At 40.6% G+C, this 15473-nt stretch overlaps 1 protein-coding gene across 1 annotated transcript in view; it reads right to left on the bottom strand.

Annotated features, from left to right (window-relative positions):
• The window catches only part of DST (dystonin), a 288933-nt gene that overhangs the window by 239747 nt on the left and 33713 nt on the right, over window positions 1–15473 (bottom strand). The gene's annotated exons all lie outside the window — the stretch shown is intronic.

Genomic DNA, 15473 nt, shown 5'->3' with positions numbered 1-15473 from the left:
AAGATACCCTGTTTAAGGAATGTGTAACAATATTAGAAATAACCACTCTACACTGAGAAATAACACTTTGTATCAGGGAGGGAGGGAAGGAGGGATGCAGTGCCTGCAAACAGATCCAGCAGCAAGGTGTTTATTAGCCTTGCTGAAGGAAAGCCACTACTGCAGAGCCATCAGCCCTTAGAGCTGTCTTAAGGCTCCAGGGCACACCCCAAAACACCTGGGGGATCCAAATCAGCTACTGCCCCCAGGCTGGCCCTGCTCAGAGGTCATGGGCCCTGGGGACAGTGTGTCCACCAGCCTTGTTATCACACTGGGCAGCCTCTCCCTTGGAGAGCAGACTGTGCTCGCTGCTCACCAGAGCTCCCGTTTTCTGAGCCAGACGACAGCAACAGAAGGTGATATGGAGAAGGGAAATCTCAGTTATCTCCCAAATCTTCACCACTTTTTTCATAAATACTGCTTGGGCTGCCTGCCACAGTCTGATTCTTCTGGAATTTTTATAGAGATTCCTATCACAGATCACTGTGTGGATCCTCTCCTCTCAATGGAGTGGAGAAGAAAGTGCTTTCAGTGAACAGTTGCATACTCAAAAGGCAGTATCATAACCCCTCTTGATATTCTTCTTCTTATTGACAGCTCTACATTTCATATGGGTTGTCACTGTGGAGTAAATTAGTGGAATTTCTTTGGATCTGGTTATTTGTGAAAGTGTTACCATACTGGAGAGTACAGCTCAGTGTTTCATCCTGTTCTTTTAATTTTTATAGATATAAACAATAAGCAAAAAGCAACCATAGAAGCAAAGACCAGAACCTACACTTTTCTCTCCTGCATGCTAATCTATAACTTGCTTTCCTTTTAGCCTTTTTACTCCCCCATGTTCACCCAGTAACTCAGCTTTAAAAGAAAATCATTATATTCCTACCCAAATAGCAAAAAATACTCATGTCATTCTAGTTGCAGATAATCAAAACTCTTCCTGCTCAGAGAGACCTAAAAATACACCTAACTCTCAAACCCTCAAATCACTGTAATTCTTATGCAAATTCATACAGAAGCAGCATTCAGTTTTGGATTAGGCTACCCTGCTTAGCAAACCACAGAAAACATTCAGGCAGTTTGCTATCTGATTTTTGGCATATGGTGAACGCTAGGCAGAGGCCAAGAGCATCTCCTCTGGGAAGGCAGTATTTCTGAGAAGACACAGATATACTAATACTCCTTATAAATTCATATACCCAGAGAAGAAGGCAGTGGTGGAAAACAGCTAACATGGACCACTGCATTCAACATCCTGACTTAGGCAGGATTTAGGACTGGACTTTGTCCTTTGTCTTCTATATAGTTTTGTTACATATGCCCATACTGCCAGACATCACTGAGTTTGCGTTAAGGCTTTAGCACCTCCCAGACTTCATTTCCTGGCTGCAGCAGACAAAGGAGCTTTCTGTGCACTGGGCAGCCTGAGGGCTGGGCATTAAATCAGCATAGCAACACACTCCAGAGCACTTCTTACAAGAATCACACTATTTCCCAAACGTTAATTATATTTCCAACCAGCAATATTTATGCATAAAGTGTGAGCCTCTCCTAGCTCCTAAGGGAGCTCTTCCCACCTCCTTAGTGTCTTGTTGAAGCCACTTTTTAGAACCTTTTAAGTTGTGCAATGAACTTGTTCTATGGCTAGTCCTTCTCTGTCACTGGGTTGTTAGGTTAAAGTAATTAAGCACTGCTAATGAATATAATAAAAGCCATTATGTTCAAGCACACATTTGATCTTTCTACCAAGTCATCACAATATGGCAGCACATTAAACAGGATGGGATATAACACAGCCTGCCAGGAAGGCACAGAAAGCCAGGCAGGTGTAAACCACACTCTAATAGGAAAAGTCACCATACCACGAGGCCGGGAAATAGGACAAAATTACAAACTAAGAAATTATACACCACTGACAAAATTAGGCAAAGCAAAAGATGGATGTGCAGAGAACTGTCATGGTGCTGGGGGTGGTGGGTGCTTCTCATGGAGAGGCAGCAGGGCACGGTCTGGCAGCCAGAGCCCAGCCCACCACCCCAGCCAGGGACACCAGGGCAGCTCCAGGCACTGGGAGCCTCCCTGGGCATGGGCTGAGGCAGGCCATGGGCCCACAGGTGGAACCAGCAGTGCCAGGCTGCGGGGACCTGCCCTGCTGTGGAATCACTAGAGGGTCATTCCCAGGGAGCTGGCATGGCATCCCAGACTGTGGGATATGGGGGGAGCCCAGTAGGGTGGGCTGGGACATTCAAGCCCATTACCAATTTAAACATAAAAATAGCTTTACCCTGATGTCAAAAGCCCAGCATGTGAGATAAAATGCTCCACTTGCTGATAAAAGAGTTGTCATACTAAAAATATCAGCAGCAACTGACACATGAAAATTCCTGTTTACAAACTCACAGGAAGAACCAGATCATAGATCCCACCCTTCACAAAGCAGCCAACAGTGTCCATCAGGAAACCTTCAGCATGGGCAAGACAATTGGGAGAAGAGGCAGATATAAATATGTACTTACTGAAGTTAATAAAAATGTCACTCGTGCCTTCCAAGTCAGAAAAAAAAAATACTGCTAATTTGGAAAGGTTAAATCTTGAAACTATGATTCAGTCTTTGTTTTGATCAGTTGCCTCAAGATATAATTTAACAAGACATTTATCTGCATGATAACACAATGTACTGTCAGTATTTTGGACAAGACTGAGGATGACTAGCATTTAACAGTGAGGATTTCACTCCATATGTCTTCTTGTTCAAGTTTTGGAGAAATTTTAGAAGATCAATATGTAGCTACCAAACACTGAAAAATCTTAATGCAGTTAAGATTTCAAATGTCAAAATTACAATGGATTTTAATAAGGCCAATAATAGTATCTTTAAATTACTTATATTAAAAATGACCAGGATTTACAATTATAAAACAGAATAAAGCATAACAGGTAAGTCACATAGAAGCAGGAGACATTGAAACCAAAGCTACATTGAACAAATACATATCTTAACAGGATAAAATGAGAGAACATTAGGTACTAAGGGAAATTTTTGCTTTACAATACACACGTGCCCCTATTTCCAGCATTTTCCTACCTGTTAGATGTACCACAGATATTGTTAGGTGATGGAGGGAAAGTTCTAAAGTAATTTTTAAACAAGGAAAGAGATTGCAATGGAGTTAGGGAGTATAATCTACTCTGGTACCAGAAGGCTAGCAGACTAAATGTCCAGTGCCATCAAGTAAACAGGCACATGTTACAGGAAAGCTTTCTGGCATAGCAAAATTCTTAGTCAGACAGAAGCCCTAACCAAACAATGGTGGGAAAAATCAGGATAAAAAAAGAAGCAGGAGACACAGTAACTATCAAAAGTCAATAAGAATTGTGATACAAAATCAGACAATAACACAGATGTTCACAGATTATCAGAATCAGGGAGGTGGTGAGAATAGACAAGCCACTGCAAAGGCTTAGTAGCTGAATTAATTCTTTACTGAGAAACCACCTAGGCTTTAAGACAGTAATTTGTTTTTCCTTTCCCCACAGCCTCCTTTACAGAAAAATTACTAACTTTCATCACAGAAAGAAGTCCCAAAGAATAAATTATTTAGACACGAAACCTAAACACATCCACCAACAAGCAGCCTCCATAGCCATCTACTACCAACTAACTACAAATTCAGAATGGACTTAAAGTATCAGAGAAAAAACAACAAAGCTGTTTACAAAAACCTACACTAGAACAGATCACTGTTATCCAGATAAACTGTAAGAAATAAATGAAAAAGCTTGAGAGATTACTGGTGTAGCTCTAATCAGTTCCACCAAGAGTAACTGGAAAGCACAAATTAAAACAAAACCAAACCTAAAGTACTGGGAACAACGCTCATAATGGAAAATTGTGATGTAACATCATATATTGTAATATAATGTTATGTTCTGTAATGGAACGGAAAAGAGCTCCAAAATCACTGAGATCAATCTTAAAACTATCACTGAACTGTGTTCCCAAGTGCCACATCTACACGTGTCTGAATTCCTTGAGGGATGGTGACTCCACCACTTCCCTTGGCAGCCTGTTCCCATAATTTCTGTCATGATAAATCAATTTTCTCCATAACTGTTTGATTTCCTTTGAGTTAAAAGCAAAAACAGCTATGTTTATGGCAGTGTATATATATATATATATATATGTGTGTGTGTGTGTACATATAAATACAAGGAAATTTGACTCATATTTACAAAAGCTAACTAAAAATCAACAAGAATATAGGGCACAATCCTTTTGCAGCCTGAAAAATTACTTACAGAATAATAAACTCTTGAATCTTGACTGTCTTCCAACATGAGAAAAAGGTGTGGTCTTCCAGAAGCCAACAATGTATTGTACATTTACTAACCAGCTGGAGAAGGCAGCAAACAAAAACATTCAGTCTTGTCTGATGATGACAATGTGTTTGGATTGGGAGAACTCCAAAATGTTAAGACTCAGATTCATTTACTGAAACTGGGAGGACTATCAGAAATGGCAAGATAGGAAATATTATTAAAGTTAAAAAAAAAAAAACAACAAAATTACAAACAGAAGGTAAACACCTCTGAACTACCAAAACTATCAGTGGAAAATTGTCTGTTAGCTGCATACAAATCAATAAATCTTATACCAGGTATTTGAGAACTACCTAAAAGAAAAAATAAATGAAAGGGAATTCTTAAATTCATATCAAAGATACACTACATAAAACACTAATGTAACAAAAGTACTACATTCAATCACACTCACATCACAAAGTACATCAATAGTAGAAGCACTGAAGAATATGTACAGACATTAAATGCTTTAGTACCATGGCACAGAAAGAACTTGTAGATCCTGAGATTTTTAATCTTGAAATATTGAAGAAAAAACATTTTAACTAAAAAAAAATTATGAAAATACAAAAATGTTAGACTCCCTTTTGCTGCACTGATAAAATCAAACTGCAAGTAGACTCCATTATTTCATATAGCATCTTGGTCAACAATAACTGCTAGTCATCAAGACAAATACTGTGATAATCTGTTTATTTACTCAGAAGAAAATAAGCAAATAAATCAAACTAAAATTATTTACCAGCCAAGTCATTAAGCCAACACATGGAAAACAAATCTTTGGCGTTTCAAATGCAGTTAAGATACAGAAAACATCTTGGTGTATTTCATAATTAACAGCAGGGTGGAAGCATTTGCTTTCACTGGCAGTGCAAAACCAGACTGCCTCTCTCACCCTGAGCAGCAATGCTCACACATCCAGCTGCAAGTAGAGTACTGAAGCCAGGAGCAAAGGAAACATTTCAGAAGTGATCTGTCTGTCCCCTTGGTGGTGTTCCCTCTCTCTGCACTTTCCCTGACAGGGATTAAACCAGCCTTGAATTTCTCTCACAGTGGGACAGGAGCACGTCAGTGCATGACCTGATACTCAAGTTCCAGTCAGGCTTGATCCTGACTCTAGGAACTCAAGTTCACAGCAGGAACCAGCACGTGGCCACACAGCCTGAGAAATCTCACTCAACACACACAGATTTTTACATTTCATTACGATAAGGAAAAGCTCAAAGATGTCTCAACAGCTTTAACCACAGTTCAGGGAGTGAAGCCTGCACTGCCTCCCAGACTGGAGCTGGTGCTCGAGGGCTCTCTGTGTCAGTGGCAGCAGAAGGAGAACGGAATAGAGGACTTTTCCACCATGGAAGCAAAGGGACCAGCCTGATGACTGGTGTTCAACTCCACAAGAAGCACCCTCAAAGGAAACCCATCTTCTGCCTACAGCAGAAGAATCCAACCTACAGCTAAAATTTAACTTAAAAGTAATGAAGGAAGGAAAGGGGACCCAAAGACAGAGGGTCTTCCAGATGCTAGGAAGTAAGTCTTTTAAAAAAAACAAAAGCTTCCCCCAACCTCCAATGAAGAAGTATTCCCAAAAAAAGCCAAATGATTGAAGATCAGAAGTGAGTAGACTTTTGAGTCTGTATTTTGAGTGTATCAGATGAGGAAATGCAAAGAGAAAAAAAAAAAAAAAAAAACCAGTATCCAGAACAAATTATACAAAGATCCATAAAGATCCATCAACAATTCAGTCATACACCCAGACCTGCAATAGATGATTCACAGCGTTGCCACTGAAATGGCTACAAAAATCTAGGCACCAAATTCAAATGACATTCAAGCTTAGAATAAAGATGATCACCCACTTGCTATTGTTACTTAATCAAATCCTTACATTTGGTATTAAATTGCAAATTATTGGAGAGACACACTATCTCTCAAAGTGTAAACTTAATTATTGAAATTCTCCTGAGTATAATGTTGTTCCCAAAGCAAAAGAATGCTTCAGTATGACAGTCAAAATATTAAGGCATATTAATGCATTGTTTCTAGGACACTAATATAATCTTTATAAATTAGATTATAACTGTTTGATGCTGCTCAGTCCTACCATACACCCACTTTAAACAGCATGTTGGATGGCTGGACTCAGTGAAATCCAGGATCTGAAGGAAATGTATATCCATGAGAAAGCAAAAATAAATGTACAGTTTAAGTAGAAACATACAAGGTCTGCAAGAACCAATGTGATTTCATTTAATACAATTTGCAACAGCAGAAAATGAGAATTTTGGTGAATATTCTCAGGGGTAGGATGGATCTGGCCTCACAAGAACTATATGGACTTTGTTAACAAAGGCTCTATTTTAAAATATTGGGGAAGAAAAAATACAGTGCAAAAGTATCCGGTTGAGCAGGGTAAAATTATAAGATAATTTCATCAAGGGACCTAATCAACTTTGGCTTTCTTCCTGTGGCTCATCTGTGTCTGTTCTTCTCTACTTTAAAGAGATACTGAGCCAAAGACTTCTTTAACTCCAGTGTAAACTGGAGGTAGACAAAAATTTCCAGCAAAGCGAAATGAAAACCTACCCAAAACCACAACAAATGTTCTCAGCAATTGCTTTGTTAAAAATTAAGAGGGTAGAAGGCATAAAGCCTGACAAGTCTGCTCTATGAAAAAAAATTCAGTATGTTTGAAATGTATGTCCTTCTTAATTCATAAATCAGCTTTCTTTCTAAAAATTATTATTATTTTTTCTCCAGAGAAGATTTCATATCTAAAACATTTCAAAAACTGAATTTTAAATGCAGAACTGATCTGAAATACATGGTATTATGAAATAGCTTCCAACATCAGGTTATGATCTTAGTAATGAACACATAGCCACTGGAGGAAAAGTCCCAAGGCACAAACAGCAGGGAAAAGCCCGATTGCTATTGAAGGTCATTGAGAGTTGCCATCACATTGCTATATGTTCTTTTGTAAATATCCTACTCTGAAACCAGAACTACCTTAGCAATAATACCTTATTCCCAGAAGTTATATACAACCACACAGCAGTGGCTTCTCCAGACAAGTCATTTCCTAATTCCTAGGATGTAATGTAAACCCTTTATCTCAAAATTAAAAATTTATCTAAAGGCAAAGTAATTTCAAGCATTAAATATTTATAAACATCAATAGCTAAGTTCCTGACTCCCACCAAAATAAACAGAATTTTTGTTTGAATAAAAACCACAGCACTGAAAGTGCCATTTCTCTTTCAAAAAGGCTCTTTTGCTTCAACAGTTCAGGATGCTTCATCATTAACATTACTGCAAAATGTCTGTCCAAATGATTACACTAATTTTCTAATGTTGCTTCTACAGTGCCTAGGAGACTTGTCACATGAGGAGCCCACAGAGGGTAATCTTATCAGGCAGCAGCAAAGTCTATGAGCAGACTTTGACAGGATATCCATTTCAGTACCCAGCAAGAGACCAAGAGACTTTCTGGAACTTCTCTGTTCGCCCATAGTCTCATCTGCAAAACACCCAAAACATGCCTCTGAAAGCTGTATACAAAATCAGACTTTTACCTATTTTGTGAACTAAAACATACACACATCTCTCTAATCCCAGTATAGAAGAGCTCTACTAATTTTAGATCCACGGGGTGCCAAGTGTCATAGCTGTCAGATAGCTGGATACCTGAACCTCAGGCCAAACTAATTTCGTTTTCCAACACAATTAGGTTATGAACCCCACTTAACTGCTGATCTGTATTTATATGCATTGCAGAACATACCATTAAATACTGTAATTTCACATATTAACTATGAAACTGAACAATGAAGATGTGTTTAAAAGCAAACCAAGTTCAAAAGGGCCATGTGGCTATAATCAAGAGCAGATTTTGGCCTATGCCACTGGAAAGCCCATCAGAGACCTAATCCTCCTTGTCTTACAGAAATAGCTACACTAATTGTGTGATTGCAAGGTACAGAATTTAACCCTCAATACATTTGCCTAGAATCTTCACCCTTTCACAGACGTTTTGGCAGCTATTGTGATCTTGTACAAAATCCAAGGAATTAATAGATTAACACTCCACAGCAAAATCATGTACTCACCAGGTAAAATAAAATTAAAGCAGGAGCCACGCTGACTTGCTTTTAAGGCAGCTACAGCCAAATTGGAATTCCCTCCAGGAGGCCTGACTTTTGGAGGAATATGCCTTATCAAAGGATCAACTATTACTTGGGCCCCACGCTTGGGAAGAGCCCTGCCTGGGTGGGTGGATGGGTTTCCAAGGCCAGTCTTTCCCCCACAAAAGCACCGGGTCTGCCTACACAGATCAGCTTGTAAGATCTGGCTATTACCATGCCCTTCAGGACTTGACCAGCAGACTGAAGTGTCTTTGTAAGCATTGTTTCACCTGTTTGAAAGCTGGGCTGACTGGAAGCATTCAGTACATGAATATTTTCACCCACCACAGAAAAACAAGGCTTTGTTAAATTAAATGGCTTTAATGATGTTTTACAGAAAACATTTCAGGCACGCAGCAATAAGCTGCATTCATATTTGACATTTACAAAATGTTATTATTTTAAGCCTGAACTTATAAAATACTTGCACTTAAATTCAAGCATGTGAATAAGCCCATTTTTATTTTACAAAGTAGTTAATTCCAAGTACATGTTGAAATGGTGGAATAAGTTCCTCAAATCAGGCTTGTTTTAAATAGCGTAAAGGAAAAATAATAAAGCATGATCTGGTTTTCAAGCAAAATACCACTAGAAATTAGCCAAGTTGATCACAGAAAAGAATTATTAACACCTCAACCAGAAATACAGACTGAGACAAAATACACCTTTTAACTCAATAGTGACTGAAGTTCATTTTCCTTTCTTCCTCCCCTCAAACCTGACCATCTCTTGGTTTTTATACTAAAAAAAGAATTATGGAATATTCCTATGAGCTCTATTTAAAAGATGTTGCTGACTCAATGGGAATTGGGAAGTAGCAGAAAAGGAAAGAAGCAGACCTTTGATGTCTTCTCCAATGCATTTATAAAAGATATTTACATCAATGGCCAAACTCTGTCTGCCTTAGTCAACCAAACAGGTATCTATTAAAATCATGGAGAAGCAGCCACAGGTTATGTATCCCATCAAATTCAGCTTCAGAAAATGCTGCCCAAATCTCAAGGCCTTTACACAAACAAACCTCACTGAACTGGCCAACATTCAGGTTCTTTCTATTTTACTCCAAGATCTCTCCCCTTTAGCTCAAGTGAACACCTCAAACAAGTCAAATCAGCACGATCTGGTTCATATTTAAGATTAAGGTACTCAAGGAAACACCCCATCTCCAAGCCCTTTAAAAGTCAAAACTTCCACTTCCAGGAATGTTGAAACTTAATAAAACTTCAGGTTTCACATGTTAGGTGGCCCAAGTTGACCATTAATTTTGCCCAACTTCAGACAGCACAAAAGCTATTATGTTTCCATCCCTAACTGAAGACATTTTTTGTTGGCTACAAGTCCTCCTTCTCGGGAGGGTAGCCTGTTGTAGGAAATGTGCTAGGAACATGGGAAACAACAGGGTTGTCTAGCTGAAGATTGGCATGATGGCAAAAGAAGGGTTAGGTGACGTGCAGCTGGATAATCCACACTGCCCAATAGTCAGACAAAATAACTTTCCCATTTGAAAAAAAAAGGAAAAGTGATCAACCCCAAGACCAGAGGCTAGATACTACCAGCACCTGAAAAGAGGTCAAAGAAAACTATGCATAGTGGAAGCTACCTAATCAATTACTCACTTCAGAATTTCCTTCTGCATTCAAAATCAACCCTGAAGCAGAAGATCCAATTAGTTCACAGCTGAGAGCCCAGAAGAGCACGATTTCTGCTGACTTCAAAGCATAAATAAGGAAATTCACATATTCCAGAGCCAGGAGCATCTATCATGGCCCCTACAGTCTTTGCTCTGTGAAGTCACCTCTAAAGAAAAATATCCCTGGACTAAATCTGATACCTAACACATTTAGGAGCCTCCCAATTCCTAAAATTCATTTTCAAAATTTTCAGATGTGTAAAAACCATTCTGTGCAAATGCTCCCTTCTTGAAGTCAGCTCAAAGGAGCTGGACAACAGGCATCTATTGTTTCCATCTTAATTCAAAACCTGTACCCAATGTCAGAACAGCTTTACTTGACATTGCCCTCAATCAATCATTAGAACAAATTACATTGTCTCTGAACCCTACACAGACAACAAAATGCATCAGATGACCTGCTAGCTCTCGTCCATCTCCAGTGTCTTTGTTCTCAGAATACAGAACCAGAGCTGTTTGCTGTGCTTCAGCTGAATGTGTAGTATTACAGATCTTTTTAAAGCAAGACAGCAACGCCAACAGTGAAACAGAATGTTCCCGAGTTTAACAACCCTTCCTGAGTTTTGCTGTCTCCCAGACTTACCCCTCCTTCCTACAGACATAAGGGCTATGCAGTAAGCTCAAAGTATCCAAAGGAAGCACTCATCAGCCACCCATTGCAAACAAAAGATTCATGTGACACCTTCCCTAGCATTAGCAACAATTTAGTCAAGTCCCTGAACTGCAAGACTGTATTTTTCATGGCCAGTTATGTCAAGCTGAATTTTCTAATAGATCTGTTTCCTATAGATGCAGATGCATAAAATCTACAGCATTAATAGCTCTACACAGCTCAGACAACCCTATATTTCAAACTTCAAGGGCTTACATAGTTAAAGAATGTTGTTGAATAACTATGATTTATTCAACACTTTACTCCATGAATTAGCTCTTTTCCAGGTACTGCAGTCATGCTGTCATTAACAGATGTACCCCTATCAAAAATGATGTCAAAATGGAGACTACCTGTTTACATAATTGTTCAAAATCTTTCAGAATAGGCTTGTTGCAACTGCTATTCAAATAGAAGTTTACTACCTGAACTGAAAAATACATTAAAAAGTGACCATTTCAGAAGAAGATTATATATTTATATATATAAACTTGACTCTCAGTTTATTACTTCAGATTTATAGCAGAGGAAATCTAATGAACATCTTGCACTCACAGCTTAAAATCATAATCTTCAAATATTTAATGCTCAAATAATAATGGCACCAAACAATGCATTCCTATGCCATATGACAGAGATGGCATTTAATGCTTTAAAAATGAAAGGTATTTTAAATACTATTGCACATTTTCTTATTTATCAAAAAGGCTACAGCTTACAATTTCATTACATTTTGTTCCCAGGCAACTGTGAGGTAACTTACACAGCACCAAGAATAATTTTTGAAGTTCTTTACAACCTCCCAGAGAACTCAAATATAATTTTTTGAGAAAATGTTGAATCTTATTATTATATTAACAAATATTTGTATGATTTCTCATATTACATAAAAAAGCTGTGAAATATGTAAAATACTTCAGATAAACTATTCTAGATGTTTTATTGCCACTCTCTGTTTGCCTTTGAATTCTTAGAGGTGCTACCAACAAAGAAGCAATTTTTTCCCCTGAATAAGTAGCTGGATTCAACCAGATTTCTAAAACATCTGAGATAATGTGACTTTTTTTCCCTCCATCAAAATGCTTTAGAAATACTGCCAAATAATTACTAATCAAGAAAAAAAAAAAAAAACAACCCAAACGAATTGACAGCCAGCAACTGAGCTGACCAGGGATCAGAAAACAACACTCTCCCATAGCAAACAGCACTTGAGTGCTATGTCAGATTTAGCAAACAGTTGCCTAATTATTTACCGTCACAGCCAGAGACATGATCAGCAGACAGAATTTGGAGACACACAAATATCCAACTTTCAATTCCTAAAACAACAAGGTACTTGGTATTGCATGATCTTCACAATCTGCAGCCTACTTTAGAAACAGAAACAGAGGAAGGGTAAAATTTCACTTTTCTACGTTTACAAAGGGCAGCTTTTATCTTCCTAAGTCAAACTGCCTGAACATCTTAATGATGCGGCATCATACGATCCCAAGCCTTCCAAGACAGGCAATGAATTTTGTACAGCTGACTCTGCTAGTTACAGTACTCAACAGCTGGGACATAGATAATTTGGCACCCTGATAATGGCCTAGATGAGTAAGAAGCATTCTGCAGACTGTAAAATAGAAAAATATAAAAAAAGAACTATCAGCATTAAAATTAAAGATTGAAGATCATCTTATAAAGCCAACATAGTTCACATTTGATCAAGAAATTTACTGAAGGAGGTGTTTACAAAACTGAGAAATTCAGAGAAATGGCACTCCCTCTTCAAAGCCTATATTGTAGCAATTCTTTTCTGATTAGATCAGCTCCCATAGCAAGTCATCAGAACAACAATTGCTGTAGTGAAGTCATACTACTGGGACTCGAATGGGAAATCATGACTGGCTTGAAAACACATTTTAGAAAGTAATGTGCTTTCCAGATTTCCAATACCTCTTAATTAAAACAAGTCCAAACCTTCAGCCTCCAAATGGCTGCATAAAGTCTACCTTGAGTGGCAAAACACAGTATACCAATATACAAAATATGACACTAAAAACTAAGACAACAGATATTAGATCCTTCCAAATAATTTCAGGATTCAGGAGTCACTGAAAATGGCCATATGAATGGACTTTGTGTTACCCCCACAATAAGATATACTCAATACTTTCAGAAAGTGGATTATTTCTTACAGAGATGTAAATTAGCTTTCAGAATTTATTTAATTAAAATCCTATTGTTCCCCAATCTATAAAAACCAGACCTTTCAGTCCTATTCCTGATAAAACACCCATTGAAATAGGGGAAATTGGGCCTAATCTCTTTCCCAGGTTTTTAGGCAAGTAATTGGTATGAGAAGAAACCTTATTAAACCTGATTCTAGCAGGAAATAAAAGGTGATCCAAAGCAGAAAAACAAGCTTTCTCAGTGTTTATTTAAAAAGTAAACAGCCTACTGGCTCCAAAATTTTGCACAAATCAGATCAGCTGCATATAAATTGAGGACTTAAAAAAATGAGAGAATGGAAAAAAGACATAGTTTTGAAGATGATGGCAATCATCAAATGGTAATTATTTCTCAGCCAAAATGCACTAATGCTTTTGAGTACAGAAACGGTGCACATGTTCCATTGCTGCATTGACACAATGGGCAACAGACACAAAGGAGTCATTAGTCAATACTGCTAATGACACATGAAATTGTAAGTGACACCAATATAAAGTACATTCAGACCCAACAAGTTCTCATAGTCAAAATAACCATCTGTTGAGGGTTTGTTATTCAAAATACTGCTACTAAAAACACTGAACAAATAAAATCAATTATCAGTATCTTCAAATCAAGATATCTTAAACTATGCCACTCCCATTCCCATCAGTGGAAACCATTTAACAAAAATCTTCAGGACTGATTAAAGACATACAGCTGAAAAACTTCAGATGTGAAACCTAACATCTTATTCCCTAACATTACAAAAGGACTCAGCACTGCAAATGTCAGCATATGCTGTGGCATGCTGTAAGAACTATTTCAAGGATGAAGGTTCAGTGCGAACAGTTAACTCCATCCCTTTCGCACTTGGATTAAAATCAGAGCTGTAACACTTTTGATAAGCTTCTTCAGATTTAGTACTAGCAAATGTACTGAAAAACAGCAGTGAATCATCCAAACCATCCCTTCAATCCCGATGTCCTTAAGAAATCAATGCAATTTAGATTTCTAGCAAGATTAATTTAGCTGCATGCATCTTCACCCTGATAAATGCCTTTTTCCTTATTTATCTATATACGATAAAAAAAACTCGGGCGCTACACGAACTAAGCTAATTCTTTGCCCTAGCCCAAAACTACCAAATAAATAAATTAATTAATTTAAAAAAATAAACCGAAGCTTTAAATATGAATGTACATCGAGACATAAATCCTTGTGTCTGCACTGCACTCGAAAAAGCGACTTTTAAACACGCGAGAGCGCCTGTCACACACTGGTGAGGTGACATGGTATTTATATCTACCGCACAAGCCGCCCACCTCCGTAGCTCCCAGACCGACCCTCGCAGGGACGCGGGGCCACCAATCTTCCCCACCGGGCCGCCAGCGCCTCCCGGGTCCGCAGTCGCCACACCCGGCGCGGCGACCGGCCGGGCGGGCGCGGCGGTACGGCGGGGAGCAATGCCCTACCTTTGTATCTCTCTAGCACATCTTCGTAGGCTTGCAGGTACTCCTGCTCCTCGGCGTAGAAATACGCGCCGGGGGAGAGGTAGCCAGCCATGGCCAGCAGCTCGCCCAGCCCTGCCCGCCTGTGCGGCTCCGGGCGGCCAGCAGCTCCGGAGATGGCACAAGAAAAGCCCCGGCAGCAGCGGGCGGGGGGCGGGCGGGGGGAGGCGCTGCCAGCCCGGCCGAGGAAACGCCCCCGCGGGCGGCCGCTCGGGTTTCGGTAGCCGCCCCTCGGAGCGCGAAGGGGCGGCACCAGCCCGGCGGCGGCGGCCGCCTCCCCGCCGCAGACCCCGGCTCCAGCCCCATGGCCGAGGCACCGCCTGCGGGGCCGGCGAGCTCCACCGCCGCCTCCCGCCCGCCCCCGCCCGCCCCCGCCTCCCCCCGCTACGAGGAGGGTGGCGGCTGCCGGGGCGGGGACGCGACGCCTGCAGCGCTGACGGGGTCGGTGGGGATACTGCACTCACGGGCAGGGACCGAGCGGGGAGCGACCCCAAGCCGGCAGCCAGCGGGGCCGGGAGCTCCCGCAGTCCCGGCGGAGGGGCGGGCCGGGCGCGGCCCCGCCGCAGGTGTCACCGCCGCGCCTGCGCTCCCCCGCTGTCCCCCGGCCCTGACCCCGCAGCCGGGCCCGCTCCGGTGCGGTCGCTGCTGCCCTGCCCCCGGCCCGCCGCTGCCCCGTCCTGCGCATCCTGCCCGCGGGGAGCGGCGAGATCCGCGGGCGGTCGGGCCGGCTCCGCAACCCCCCCAGTCGCGCCTGCATCCTGTGGCTGGTGGGAGCCCGGCTCCGCAGCGCTGCCCCCGCTAATAGCGCCGCTAGGAATGGTTACCCTGGGAAATGGTGTCCC

Source organism: Serinus canaria, chromosome 3, assembly GCF_022539315.1.
Source record: "Serinus canaria isolate serCan28SL12 chromosome 3, serCan2020, whole genome shotgun sequence".
Classification (NCBI taxonomy): Eukaryota; Metazoa; Chordata; class Aves; order Passeriformes; family Fringillidae; genus Serinus; species Serinus canaria.
This window is presented reverse-complemented; position numbering and strand designations above follow the sequence as displayed.